The sequence below is a fragment of the Indicator indicator genome, chromosome 8 (genome assembly GCF_027791375.1).
Source record: "Indicator indicator isolate 239-I01 chromosome 8, UM_Iind_1.1, whole genome shotgun sequence".
Classification (NCBI taxonomy): Eukaryota; Metazoa; Chordata; class Aves; order Piciformes; family Indicatoridae; genus Indicator; species Indicator indicator.
In genome coordinates this window covers 12,864,949-12,880,800 of record NC_072017.1, presented here as the reverse complement: position 1 = coordinate 12,880,800, position 15,852 = coordinate 12,864,949, and positions in this window count along the sequence as shown.

Here is a 15,852-nt window from a genome sequence, read left to right as displayed (position 1 = left end):
ATCAGACAAAGCCTGGCATGTGGTGTGGAGATTGGGCAAGGGGGAGAAGGCAGGAATATCATTGTGCTGGGACTTTTTGCCAACGCTGCAGAGGCAGAATGAGAGATAAAGGGGCTGATGTCCTTTTCATGCTCTGCTTAATCCACAACCAGTTTAAAATATAACAAAACCTCAGATACGCTGTCAAAAATCTAGAGGCTTAAGTAAGGCACTGAGAAAGGAAAAAATGGAAAACACAGAAAAAAAAAAAAGAAATGTGGTTCTGTCCTCATGGGAAAGGAATGAAGACAGCTGGAAAAGAGCTGCTGAAGGAACAAAGGAATTACTTCAGTATGAAAACAGAGACTAAAACTCTCTAAAGAAGTATCACCAGGAGACCATCTGAAAATACCCATCTGCCAACATACTCAAGCTGTGTATTTGCTAAAGAGCATATGCAGTGTCAAGTTAATAACCTTTAATACTTTCTCTTCATAATGCAGTCACCAGCTTCTTTTTCAAATGTATGCAAAATGTGTATGCTTTACTTTCTGTGTGTGGGTCTTGGTTTGTTGGGTGTTTTTTTTTTTTTTTTTTTTTTTTTTTTTCTGCTATGAGACATTTGGGTTGATCGCTATGGGAGTAATGAAGGGGAATGGTGCAGCTCAGCAGTGCTGTGTAGACCTCTGGAGCTCCACGTTTGTTTCTCAGAGGTATATGTGGTGACAGCAATACGCCAAAGGAAAATCAGCTGTTTCTGTGGAAAGGAGAAGGAATTAGTGACTATATACATCCTTCAAAAGAAGTTGATGACTAGATAAGATATCGTGTGCCAATATATTTTCACCTAAAGCAGATATTCTTTAGTGAAGTTTCTTTATTAGCTGTCTGTTAATCTATAACAAATTGCTGATAGCTAAAAGTGAATAGCAGGAATAAACATACATGGAGAATGAAGGAGTTCCTGGTAGCTTTACAGAGTCCTTATGACTTCATTTAAGAAGAACTACATGAGAGAATATCTGACCTTTCTGTGGATTTATAGTATATAATATGTAATTCACAGAGACCTTTAGATAAAAACACATTAGTGTTATTAAGTGTTATGTTGCTTGGGCTTTCTGGTATCGATAGGTAGCTAGCACTAAATGGGTGGCACTTTATGACCTTTATTTATTCTCCCTTCTCCTCTACCTCCACAGGGAAAAGTAATTTTTTAAAGTCCAAAAACTGCAAACCCCATCTCCCTGTCATTAAAGAAAAGCCTGGCTTCCTACTTCAGACTTACCTCTGTTTGTGCTGGCACAGAAATAAACATCAGTGCTTTAGTTGTTTTGATTAGTGGCAAGTGTCTCTGGTGGTATCTTTATTCAGCTTTGAACGAGACAAGACATAACAAAAGAATAAACGTGACTAGGGGAGAAGGGAGGAACAGTGATATCTCACAGTAGAAGGGGATAGACAAGAATATGTCAGCTTTAGAGATGCTTTTCTCTTCTGAGCACTCCTGGGATTTCGCTGTTTTGGCAAATGACTTGAAGCCATACATTTGTGGATGATCACTGAATGCAGCTTTTCTGAACTCTGTTGTTAGAACTACCGCAAAGAGTTAATAAAAATGTTACATGGATGAGTCCATATAACCCAAAACTCTGGACTTCAAAGAGTATACAGCTTTAAGAAGGGCAGAATGGGCTGGTGGGAGAACTGAAACAACTATAACCACTATAAACAGTAAAGGCATTCATTCTGCTTATTTACAGGAAGCCTTCTACAGTTCTTGGTGTTTTCGTGTAGTGTAAAACAACTTCCAGTGGTATTGTCACTAGGTGGCGCTTTTGCTCCAGGTTGTCTCTTGTTTAAGAGCTATCCTGAGAAAAGGAACTTGCACTTGCTTTGCTAAATAGGATTGGTAGATCTCAGAATTATATTTTCATTCCTATAGTTAATGAATAATAGTAAACAATTAGATTATCATTTTCATTTGTAGAACTGAGAGAGTTCAAAGGCAGTGAATATGTTTAACTCCACGTTTCTGCACAGTACAGAGACATCAAGAAATAGCAGCACGTGAAGGCTGACAAAATCAAGTCAAGCAAGTGAATTTTGCCCACAGCTCCCTGCCTATGGAACCCTACGGTATTTCACATTTTCATAAATGTGCATCAAAAACACTGAAAATCCATGCCAAGGCCCCAAGCATATCAGCTCACAGTGGGGGCTTGGCTCGAGGCCAGCTTGGGCACAGTGTGTTTGCCTGGCCCTGAATCAGGGAACTGGAGGAAATGTCAGCTTGGGAAGCTGTGTTTAAGCCTGGCCCACACCCATTACTGCAATTATAATCTTAGAGCAAATGTAGACTGCACTTTAATATATGACTGGCTCTTACCACCAAAAATACAACTCATTGTTAAGAATTTTCTTGTCTGGAAAAATCTGGCATGACACTGTCTGAAATGGATAAATTGCTCAGGATGGGGCAGAGAGGAAAATCTGAATTGTTAGTCTCCAGCATTTGCTACAGACACAATCAAAGGAGACCATGCAGAATGATCTCCCAGGTACAACAAGTTCCTGAGAAGCAAGAGGGTAAATAATGTCTTGCTGTTCTAATACAACTCTGTCATCTTAAAGTGACAATTGATCAGAGTAAAGCTTACACCTGTCAGGTAGGAGGACAAGCAGGTCCTTTATGTGTATCAGTGAAATAATGAAGTAAACAAAACAAAGATTAAGAGTTTTTTTGTTCACTGAAGAAGAACCAGTGGCCTTAAGTTACAGCAAGAAGAATGCTGAGGAAAAAAATGTCTAGGTAGAGACAACAAAGCAGTTGGGTAGCAGGCAGCCAATGATACTGTGGAACTTCTGTCACTGGAAGTATTTAGGGATAGGCTACACTGGGGTTCAACTGGCCACAGCTTATGGGATGGTGGACTGGACAATCTTATTTCCAGCTGCTGTCTGTGAAGAGCAGTAATAAAAAATAATGGATTTTTTTTTCTATAATACCTGTGGTGTTTTGAACTTGAAATATAATCAGAAAAATATGTGCTTGTTTTTCTTACCTATTTTTAAGCTGTTCAGTCCTTCCATTCTCCTCCAAAACCCAGAATTCTTTATTAGACACTTATTTTCCTTCTCTGCAGTTTTGTTTGCTCAGAAAGGTCAAGTCCTTATAAAATCATAATAAAGTGAAAGGAATCAAGAAAAATGAGAAGATAAAATAGACCTAAGTATGACTGATATAAAGACATGAGTTAGTTGTGCCAGCTCAGTAAATGTGACTTTTGCCCAAAACCAGAAAGCAGAAAGCTTTGCAGTGACCTGGCAATGCAGGGACTCAGCACCTGTCTGTGTCTTGGCCTAAGCTGTTTGTAACTTGGTTTAACAGTTGTGCAGTGATCGATGACTGCTGCCTGACCTGTTTTAGCTTGAGTGATGGCAAACCATATGTAGTAAAGGCCAAAGAGCCCCAGGGAACCAGTGTGCAACAAACAACAGGCCCCTGGGATAACAGGACTGGAGGGACATCATTCAAATGTCAGCTGGGAAGCAGACTCAGAAAGAAGCAGGCTGTGATAAAAAGCATAAAAAGATAACTTCAGGCAGATCTGCACCATGTACATCACAGTCCTCCCAGTGAAGGACTGAGAATGCTGATGGTTGCTGCACGCCCAACACGCCGTCTACACCCTCCATTCGCCTGGCAGCCTCTCAAGGAAGTCTGAAACCATTGATCTTAGGATCCAAGCAGACATGGGAAAGGCAAATACACATCAGTGAAAAGGGGTACACAGTAGGAAGGGCTTTCTTTTTTTTTCTGAGGCAAATTTTCCTGTATTATTAATGAAACTTAGTTCTGAGTTAATTGGGCAGCATGGATTATAAAGCTGTTAAAACATTAGCTGCACTGATAATACATTTTGAATGTGTGTGTGGTGCATTTCCTTTTTTTGTTCAATGACATAAAGTAAGTGGGTTATGGAGACATGCAAGGAAAAAGTAGAAAACCATCTGATGGTGGTAGCAGAACTTCAGTTTGGAGTATTGCCATCCATTGACTGAACAACAAAACCACTCCTTTTGCATCTCTTTCTGTTGCTTCTGAGCTCATATAAATGGAAAACAACAAATCTACTCCTTTTGCAGCACTTTCTGATGCTTCTGAACTCATATATTACTCTGCATAATACAATGGAAAATCATCTCAGTTAGCCTCCAGGCACTACATAATGAAAAACATTGGTAAAATAAATAACTCATCTTGTCCTCATAAATACAGTTGATATCGACATATGAAGATTTTGTACTTGGTTGGTATTGATTATTTTTTAATTTTCTACAGAATATTCTGTATTTTATACTCGTGTTAAAGCTACAGCTGCTAGATTCATAGGACTTGGTAGGAAGGTCACCTTGATACATAGAAAATACATTTCTGTCTCTTGTGGTTGCAGGGAAGAAGACTGAAAAACATGACCTATGGCCATACTAGAGGCTCATAAGCTACCATTAGTATTTGTAAGCAGTTTCTCTGAACAAAAACTCTCTTGATATTAAGGCCTTTTTCGTTATTTTCAGAGATCTGACTCAGCTCTCACACGTACAGCACTGACAATGCTATGTAAACCTTCAGACAAGACAAAGGGTAAATCTCCTGAACTGAAGATGCAGGCTAAATATTCCACTAGAACTTAAATTCAGCAGAACCTGACCTGAACTTCTTGCATTTGTTTTTACCCATGGCACAGATTTTTTTAAATTACATGGCTGACAATTGCTCCTTAAAGATGCACAATCAACGTGCACTGCTGAAATACTCCAAACCTGAGAGCAGCCTTGGTAAACAGACCACAGATGATACATCAGGACATGGTGTTACTTTTCCATTCCATAAGTGAGCTCTCTGTATCAACACTATCCAGACCTACAGATATAGATAAAAATAGCCTGGCAGTAATCTTTCAATTAGAGCTGGAATTTGAAAGATCTGGTTAGTTGGAGTATGTTGCTTAGTCTTTCTAGTCTTCAGGACTACCACTTTTGATCCCTTGCTACATTTCTTTGCTCTAGAGTGGCTAGTGAAGTCTCCAAAGTAAATAATAATAATAATAGTACCGTGTTATCATGATGAAATTAAAGCAATGTTTTTCAGCTGCTGTTTCTGTGATTTAATTGATGGAGAGGGTTCCAACAGCAATGTTTCATGGGTGCACTTACAATGGTATGATGACCATCTGCAATACTTAAGGGCAGACAAGATTAAAGAGAGATAACTCATGTTTTCTAAAGGCTTTGTCTGAATATGAGGAATACCCATGGTGAAATGACTCATGCATGGTGGATGAGACACTGCTTTTTCACTTAATTGTTTTCAGAACATTATTACCTACAGTTGTATGTGGCATCAAAGCAGCTTATTTTTTTTTTTTGCTATATGCTTTGATGCAGTGCAAAATGTTACTTCATAAAACTTCTGACATTACATTTGATTCATTAAATGAAAAATCCATTCCTTAATGGAAAGGAATTGATATACCACTAAGAGTAAAATTCCTTGGTAGTACTGTTGCAGATAACCACTCATTATGAATAGATTAAGCTTAACTCTTGGATTTTACCTCATATGAGGGACATTTCTCCATATCTCAAGAAATCCATATCTGGACTTCATGATACTCCATGAGCAGAGCTCACTTCAATAACCCTTACCAATTTTATTCTTGTTTTGTTCCAGTTATTGTATTGCAAAATGGATGGGCAGTGGAAGACTTTCGCTGAGGTAAAAATGATGTTTCAAATAGAGGTACAATCACATTTCCATGAGATAGCTTGCAGGAACAAAATAAACAAGTTCTCTAGACAATCATAAAATAGGTGATTACATAGTGAAATGACTTATTTCTGTGTCACAGAATTACACAGAATCACAGAATGTTAAGGCTGGAAGGGACCTCGAAAGATCATCTAGTCCAACCCCCCCTGTTTGAGCAGGATCACCAATACCAGATCACACAGGAACACAACCAGGCAGGTTTTGAATATCTCCAGAAAGGGAGACTCCACAACCCCCCTGGACAGCCTCTTCAGTGTCCCATCACCCTCACACTGAAATATTTTCCCTCCTGTTTCCATGGAACTTCCTATGCCTCAACTTCCACCCATTACACTCTTGTCCTGTCATTGGGCATCACCGAGACGAGCCTGAGAGGGAAGTGACAGAAGAACTTAGATGATAAATGTGCAAGTTTTTCATGTACATATGTTGTGGTACCTTTTTTGGGGAGGTTTGTTTGTTTTTAATAAACTAAAATAACTAGTCTTTTTTTTTTTTTCTTTTTTAAGAAATAGGATAAGAATCTACACTAAACTAGCAGTGTTCAAATCAGGTGCTGGCACTTTACTCAACTATAATGCTGAGATGCATACTGGACTTGTGTGTCAGATGCTAGGATTAGTTTTGTAAATAATTGGTCTGCTGTTTTGTTTGGTGTTGCTTATACATATTCATTGTAATGGACAGTCAATGGACATTTTTGACTGCTTGGAACCCTTCTCTTTTTCATTTCATTAATGTTTAGTGTATGAAAGGTTCCCCATGAATCAAAGGCTTTTCTAAGCATGGTAGAGACAGCAAAAGGGGTTATGGCAATTTGTAGAATGAATGCACACCCCAAACAGCTTTATAACAGCTATGGAAATTTTGCTTTCAGAGACTATCTTTTTAATTTATATATATAAGCAGATGAGAAATACCATAAATGAAAACTAAGTACCCAGAAGGATGTTAGTTATGTTAGTCTACCTATTAATTTTTCTAGACATGGGACTCGAAGAGCTTTTGCTGTTGTGTTCTGAAGTCATGCTGGTAAGGCAGAAAGTAAACAAATCTAAAACAAATGGGATTTTGCATCTTTAGCTTTAGATTGCAAAGATTTCTAGTGAAAATTATATTATCACTGAGTTCACTTAGAAAGTATTCACTTGATATGAAGGTAATTTTCTTAATATTTGAGCTTCCTTTTATTTTAACAATTTTTCATTTTTCAGGCCATGGGCCAAATCAAATAATTGAAAAAATATAATCATATTTTTTAACTAAAGCTTTTTTTTTTAATGTGTCAATAATTAATTTCTTATGATTAAATGTAAATATACTTGGACAAAGACTCTAAGTAAAAAGAAAGTGGGATATTTTGATTTATAAATATGAACTTTTTTATTTAAAAAAATATTGTTCACTTTAGTTTTTTTGGCTGAATGAATTTGATCTTCCTTCTCAAAAAAAAAAAAAAAAAAAAAAAAAAAAAAAGGAGCACTAGATTGTGTACTTTCTAATGTAGAAAATATCTGGCATTTTGAAAACTCCATCCAAATCTTTTATTTCAATCCACCTTGGCAAATTTCCATTATTACTCGAATGTTTACCTTTCTGGCTGTCTCAGGTGAGTACATCTAGCATACATATGAGCTCTCTAAGGGGAAATAAGAAACCCTGAATTTTGAATCACAGTGTGGCTGTTATAAATATCAAAAGTTTCTGAATGCCACACCAGGAAGCATCTACCCTCTGATGGAGGTAGGCTTCTCACTTGCCAACTATTTCACACCATGCCTAAGAACACCTCTCACACAAGGCAGCTGAAAACTCCACATCTTGTGAAGCATGCCAAAAGTCAGGTTTTCAGTGTGTTCATCAGGCCTCAGCTTTAACTACATAGTTTTTATTTGGTAAGTAGAATTCTTAAACCATCATAGTCTCTGATAAACTTCTCTGTCACTCTGTGTTGCATGCATTTGCAGTAATAGTAGCCTTGATAACCACATTAAATAACCTTTTAATCTTCCATGCTTTTATTTATTATCACTTCTCCTCCTGGGACCAGTGCTTTCATCTCACAGACCATTTTTGAGTTATCAGAAGTATTTTTTGAACCAGACAGGATAAATTGCTTCCCCATTACCGTAGGAGTTCACAGAGAAAGTAAACAGTGTAGCAAAAATCTTTGTGTGAGAGGATTAAACAAGTATCTGCTGTAATAATTATTTGTTAAAGATAAAATTGGAGTTTTTTCAGGCCTCTTGGACATCAGTGAAGAAGTTAGAAGAAACTGGAGGCTGTGCTGGTGCTAAGCTGTACACGTACTGGCTCTTCCAGTGCAATGTTAAGCCATACAAAAGATTAAAATTTATGGCTCAAGGGAAAATTGATAAAAGAGCTTGCACAAAAAGAGTTGCTGATGAGAAAAAAGAACAGGAATAGACTGGGAGAGCTAAACACATTTTGGCAGTTAAAGCATGCAAACATACAATAGGGCAGCAAGAGGAGAAAATGAAGTTCTGCTGACTTTTGGACTTTTAACTATTCCATAAGCATGAGAAAAAGCAATACTTTAAAGAGAGCGGAAATACAAAGGCCCAGTTCTCTCCATCAGCACTAAAAGGTAATTTATATAAACATAAAATACAGAGATAAAATGAAAGAGTAGTGCTACAAATTAGACTTTGCTGATGGATGTTCAAAGTTCAAGGAAGCACATTAAGGAACACACTATTGTTTGTGATTACTCTGGCACTTTTTCTAAACATACAGATGGCAACTTGAACTGTCCTAGCTATATTTCAGCCAGGGCAACATTTACATTCTTCCCATCTACCTTCTACTTGTAGTTTCTTTTGAAGAATTTTCCTTTTTCTTTCCTGTCTGAAAAACAGCCTTGAAATGTTTCAAGAATGAAATGACCCTCTTGGCTCCGAGGGTCAGAGTATTTCAGACATAGCTGAGATGATCTATACACGTTAAGCAAAAAATTCCAGCCTGAGTCAACTCAGATGTTAAGTCTTATGACTACAAAAGTAGCTGGTGGGGAGTTGAACAGCTTGGGACTCACTACAGGGAAAGTGAAATTCTGTCCGTATTCAGGTTGGCAACTAGTTCATCTTTCCCTTTAGCAAGACCAGAGCTTCCCTCTGCAGGATATCCTCCTCTCTGCGTTGTATCTTCAGGAATGTAAAGTGGTGTCAACAGAGTGATTTGTAAAAGGTCTGCTGTATCACAGGAGAGGGCTGTGGACTGTGTTCCTGCAAGTGATCCCTAGGCTAGGTCTGCCTGAGCTAATGTATCTGGTGGTGTCATTGGCCATCCAGCATGCTGCAAAGGCCCTGCCTGGAGTCCAAGAGAAATTTAGTGCTCTTCCATAGGAAATTAGCTCTGCTAAATAGCAAGGCTAATTGGCCTGGATTTGGCATAGTCCTGATGCAATGCAGTTTTTGCTCTTTTTGTTTTGTTTTGATGCTTATTCAGAGCTTGGATGCTTACTCATGGTGCTAAATTTCACCATATGGTCATGCTTACAAGGCAGAACCTTCCCCATTGCTTCTATAGGTAACTAGGAGCTGTGCATCATTACTTGTTCAGCAGAGCTTCTGTCTTTTGTGTAACCTTTTCTATGTTGGCTGAGGATGTTGGATGTTCATTTAGCTGAGTGAGCATTTGTTGCTGTTACAGTGTGTTTAAGTGCAAGAAACATTTTGGAGAATTCAGAGAGGCATAAATTAACTCTATTCCTGGGTGATATAGCATATGTCCTCAGAGACACGTTTTCTTATATCTTCTGTTCTTGTTAACCTAATTTGCCTTTGGAAATTAAGAAAGTTGCATCTATGGCCAAGTATCTGACTACAGAGAACTCTTTCTGTTTCACCCAGACAGATTAATAGTACCCTAAAGTAAGCTTTAAGGATCTGTGCTAGAGCAAACACTTGACTAGGTATAGTGTAACTTTTATAGAAAGAGTATTAGCTCACAGTCTCCACATCTCCCCAGGGTGTTTTATACATCTGACACAAAATGCTGTCCTTCCACTAATGAAATCCTACTTTATTTGCCAAATGTGGCATCATATCTCAATTACAATTAAGCATGTTTATTTATAAAGGAGTAGTTTATTCATCCAAGTATCTAGTTGCATACATATACAGGAAAACACAGACTTTTCTTCCCATTTTATTGTTCCCTGGGTTCTTTGCTGGTGAAAGAAGCAGACATTTACAAAGTTAAAATATCAGTATTGTTTGTTCCTTTCTTAATTAAATCTTAATTGTCAATGTCAAGGATGAAAAAAACCATGAAAAAAGCACCTTTTTTTTAACCTTTCCTGATTTCTTTCATGTTTCTGGAGTCTGTTTTGGTATACAAGCACAAAAATTCCTGAAGACACTCTTTGGAACGTAGGGAGTCTTTGACTACCCAGGGTAGAATATTTAAGCTTGGATAAGCATGATTTCAAGGCTACCACTTAAAGTGATGCAGTATTTCATAATTCCACAGAATGGCAGATCAAGATAGGCTGAAAATAGGGCAAATGATTCTTTCAGTTCTTAGCAGAAAGGAAAAAAATAACACCAAAATGCTGAGGCTGACTTTAAAATCAAATGTTATTGTTTTCTTAATTTTGAATTTGGTTAGTCTGGAGTCTTTTTAATGTTCATGCTTGCATGCTTACATGGTAACTCTAAATGCTAGGCAGTACTTGTGCTTTGTTTGTGTGGAAGCAGCTCTCACACCAGGATTCCAGCCTTCAAAAGAACATCAAATATTGAGACATCTGTGACACAAGCTGTGAGAAATGGCAATAGCAGATCACAGCTGTGGTGGAACTGGCAACAGTAGATCACAGCTGTGGTGGGATGCATCCTGTGCACTTATTAATAGATTTTTGGCTATAATTAAGATTATAATTTATATTAACAATCCTGACAAACCAGGCTCTGATTCTACAGTCTCAAATTCAGTTGAATTTAATTTTTGTGTCTGGAACTAAGTGTTTCAGTTAAGTATTAGCAATCTAAACCCCTAATCGATCTACCTTGATTGCTCTGATCAGTAAAGAGCTTCTTGAGAGTGTAACAAGTGTAGGAAAGATGCACTCTTTTGCAATTGTTCACTGAGAAACAAAACTTTCCTACTATTTAGCACAATAAAAAAAGATCATTGGAGTGTTTCTGAAAGAGGCTGATGAGTTGTGAAGACAATCGATGACTATTTAAAATCTGAGCACCCAGTAATATGCTTTACAGAAAAAGAAATCTTGCACTGACAAGCTTGGGCTGTAATATTTGGCATGTACAAGACACATTTTGATGAATGAAAATAGAGTGTTTTCCAAGCCCCTCTGTCCTGACTAAAGCTGAGAGCCCTTCAGCAAGGCTTAGGTTTTACAAGTCAAGGCACAGGCAACAAGACTTACATGTGCAGGGAACTTACATCAAAGAAGAGTGGAGACAGACTCCCTTTAAAAATTCCCTGGTCACAAACTGGGCTTGCTGCTTCTTCTCGTAGTGTGGTGATGGGTACCAATTTTGTGATCAGAAGACCCATCTGAAAAATGGGAAATGAGGTCCATGTCTTCCTAGTCAGAAAGTGTGCAAAATTATGCGTCCTATCTCTGTGAGGAACATCCTAATCATGTCATGGGAGAAATACTCTCTCTTGCTTGTTGCAGCTGGCCACTATGATGCAAGGAGTGTGAAAGAGAAGAGATGAGAAGGTTCTCTCCCTTATGGGCTTATGGGGGACAGAAGAAAGTTTTTGGTTCCTGCCCGTCTCTTCTTTATGTGTTGTACACCACGATGAGATACCATAAAAAAAAGGTGAGATCTGTAAGATGATTTGATAGATACTGTTGCACAAACAGATGTACCTAAGAAATCTGGGCAGACTTTCAGACAGATAAGCCCTTTGTCAAATCTGACACAGAGACACCACATATGATGATAAGGAGGACCAAATGTCCTGACTATAATTAAACTGTGTTAAACATACATACTATTAAAGGTAAGAGGAGGGTTTTAGGATTGAGAAAAGGATGAGTTAGTAGAAGTGAAAGAAAATATGATGGGCCTAAAATGTATTTTTCCTTCTATTTCATGTTATTTAGTTGGAAATTTTTGCTTCTAGACTTGCCTTTAAAAAGATCTGCTTAGTCCTGGTTCCATGACGGAGGCTGTGTGGTGAGCAGCATCAAGGGATAGTGCCTAGATGGAAACAAGAAGAGAGATGTGGCCAGTGGGGTGTGGAAGCAGTGCATCTGGATGGGTTTGGGGTCATGTAAATGGGAAACTGAGACCTGAGAGGTCATAGGTGGGCTGACTATTGTCTGAAGATTGTTTTTCTGGCAACTATCTATTACTCCAGTTGTTTCACTGGAGTTCACTGTTATTTATAGTAATTAGCCATTGTGTAAAACAGATGTAGCTTATTATCCTGGGAATGGTTCAGGAATCAAAGACATTCATGTTTCCTGTGAAATGTGGAGGTTATGTCAGGTCTCTGGAACTGAGGGGAAAAGTACACATTTTATATGTTTCAAAAGTTAATTGTGCATTAGGGTGACAACAGAACTGCTTTCAGAAAAGCTGTATGAATAATTGGTTTTATCCCTTGGCAGCTGAACCAAGCTTAAAAGATTATTCAGGTCAAACTTAAGAGCAAATTTAGCAAGTTTCTCTGGTAAATCAAATATCTTTCATTTTCATGCTGTCCATTTTTAACCAGATATGGAAAAAAGCCAGTTGCATCCCAAATGAAAAGTCACTGAGAGAAGCTACTGACCTTCCACAGAACAGGGGAGGAAGAGAGATCTGACCTTATTGGAAGGGCTCCCATATCATTAAATGTTGTCAGAGTTAGGGCTGTCTCTGTCACCTCAAGCATATACTGCATGATATAAATAAAGACATTGTGGGGAGGACTTAGAAAACTTGATTCAGACTCTTTTGTGTGGTTGGACCTGCTGTGCTTTACATATTCTTATTTCCAAATTTGAATAGATGACAACACTGAATTCATAGAATTGTGTCACATCATTAAACCTGACAGGCCTTTGTGGAAGTGTCCTGTTGTAGTGAACGAAGCTTAGCAAGACACAGGGGAGAAGTTTAGGGGAAGAATTTTTTCTGTGTGGTGTTCCTGGTTTTTGATGTTCCTGCTTGCTTTTTAGTTCAGTTTTACTAATGTTTGAAGTGAAGCCTTAGAACTTACAGACATGTGAACTCCTAAATCTGTAACATTTATAATTTCTTCTGATGAAACCCAGGAAATCTTGCTCTTACAGATTCAAAGATGCAATTTTTCACTGTTTTCCTGAAGTGTAAAGAATATGATGTTATTTTTCACAAGCGTGCAATGGTTATAGATGTATTCACTTTAAACTGTGTCATCTTCTTCAAATCTATTTTGTGACCAATTTCAGTTCCCTGGAAATCATGCAGTTTTGTAATTTGTGAAGCCTTTAGTTAATATTTGAACAGAAAGCAATAATTTCATTTTGCAATAAGAATTTTCTGTTACTCTGTGGGAAAAGAATCCAATGTCCTGTTAAGCCTGGAAACCCTGTTTCTGTTCACAGTCTGATGAAACAGCTTCAGATTTATTTCATACCTCATAGGCACAGCTGAAGCATTAATTCCAGAGGAGCTACCATTGTATTCAACTGGACTCAGCCCATCTCAGCTGCTCTTCCAGGGCTGTGAAGTGACTGCCCCTTGGACTGATTCTGTTGGGACTGGTGCATTTTGTCAAGCAACTGCAAAAGTTCTGATAGTGAAATGCTCCATTTTTGAGAATCAGCAAGGAAAGGCTTTAAATACTTCTTTTACAGTAGAGCTTTTTTGGAGAGGAAAGGCAAATGTAGAAATTTATGCTGACTCCTTTACTGAATTTTAGATGGAGCTCCAGATTCTGTGTCATATTACATCTTTCATTTTTCTCACAGCAAAGCACAAGTGAGGAAAAAAGTGAATAACACCCACTTTACATAAGCAGTGTCAAGGAGCCATGGCCTGGAGATTTTAAAAGCAAATTTTAAATCTCTCAGTGACTCATCCTAGTAAATATAAAATCATCTGGAGTAACTTTGTGCTTTTCAATCTCATTGCTTTCAGGACTGTCCACACAGTTGTTTCAAAGCAAAGTGTAGCTTTAGACCTTTGTGAGCATCACAGCTGATGTCACAAAGATCTCTGAGCATCTTCTTGCATTAAATACTCTCCAACTCCTCCCCAAGGTTCTGATTTAAGGATCTTTCTGCTCTATTTTATTCATTTCTGCTTCTCTGTCTGCTTTGCAAAAGAGAGGAGAGAGTCTGAATCTTTGAGGACAGCTTTGTGTTACTACGTGGTGTTAATAAACTGCATGTCAAATATTGCAAAATAGCATATCAAGCGCATCTGGTCACTGGAAGTTATATTACACAAAAGATAGTGAAGGAGGTGCATTTGTACACAATTTGTAGTATTAGGAAGCACTTTAGCTGTGGGTGTCATTGACTTGGAGATGTTGAACCTTTACATTTACAAGATTTCTTATGTGACAAAGGAGAAGACAGTCATGCTCAAGCTGAAATCCTACCTGCTATTGGAGCTGGGATTTTAACTCAGAGGTTTACCTAGGGGAACAGAGATCCCTTTGCTGTGGTTCACTCTCTCTAATACCAGGTCAAGCGGAGCTTTGGCTTCCAGCAGGGTAGGCAGAGGTGAGGATCAAAGCAAACAAAGATTTGCAATGAAGATGAGCAGGGACTGACAGATAGATCTGACACAAAGCCAAGATCAAGAACAACCTTAAGCTTGAGGTTTTGAATTCATGTTGTATCTGACTGTTTTCAAGCCTTCCATGGTGTAAAACCAATTTCAGTTGACTCTTCTGGAAAAAGAAACATCTTGGTTTGATCCCTAGATGGTCAGAGTGCTGTTTGCTGGGTATTAGAAAGGAAAACAAAGGTCATATTTTTCTGAGAAGTTCAAAGCGTGTTCAGGATATAATCCAACACTGACAAAGCCTGGCAGAATGCATAATTTTCTAGCCAGGACTATTTCTGTCCCTGAAACAGGGAGAGAAATAGTGGAAACCCTCCCATGAAGAAGCATTGTGCTGTTTTCTCAATTGTAGGCACAATGCATGAAGGATTTAACAATGACACATTTAACCTTCTACCTAATTTGTGGTATGAATGCTCTAAAATTCGTAAAGTGCCAGGGAAGACTTTATCTTAGTGCTAATTTGAATCATTGATAGATGAAATATTCAAAATGTGTGTAACACTTAAGACTGTAAGTGCTGACTTGAACGATTTAAAACCTAAAGCAGCTGTAATTAAAGTTTAATAATTCATAGGCTGCAATATAAAATTACAAGTTATTTCATTTTGTAATTTTTGATTAAGTCAGTTGTGGTAGGAAATGGCAGTTTCCAAAAGGTAAGTACATGGAACCTCAGCTAGTACATACACTTGTAATTCACCTCAAGCAATTAAGAGTATTTATGTAAGTGTATGACAGCGAGGAATCAATTCAAGTAAAGCACTCTTGAATAACTTAAGGTTAAGCAGGTATCTAAATGTTTGCTGCATCCAGACTAAAGAACAAGGGATATTTGATGTTGATCTGCAGTGTAGAATCCAAGAAAGTAATCTTTGCTGCAGGAAGAAAAAGAGGGATGATTTTTAAACACACACATCCCTACCCCCCCCTTTCTCAGCAGGTGGATTTTATTCAGTGCAAGTCACTTTGCAGTGCAGGCTGTTCCCTGCAGGTTTTGTGGAACGCGATGCTCATGCTCTGTATCCTAATTAATTTGGGGCGGAATCTGGTCAGTGACAGTTATCCCAAAAGAGTAGAAGACAAAGGAAAAAAGAAAGGACTGGGAAGAGGAAGACACAAATATAGTAAGAGTGAAGAGAAGAGAGAAAGATGGGAAAGATGATGATTTGGGAAACAGAAAAATGCTTTGTAAAGAATTCCAAGAGAAAATACTACTTCTTTAAAACTGGTTGGTTTGGGGGGTGAGGGTTGTTTTTGGCAGTTACTTTTTAA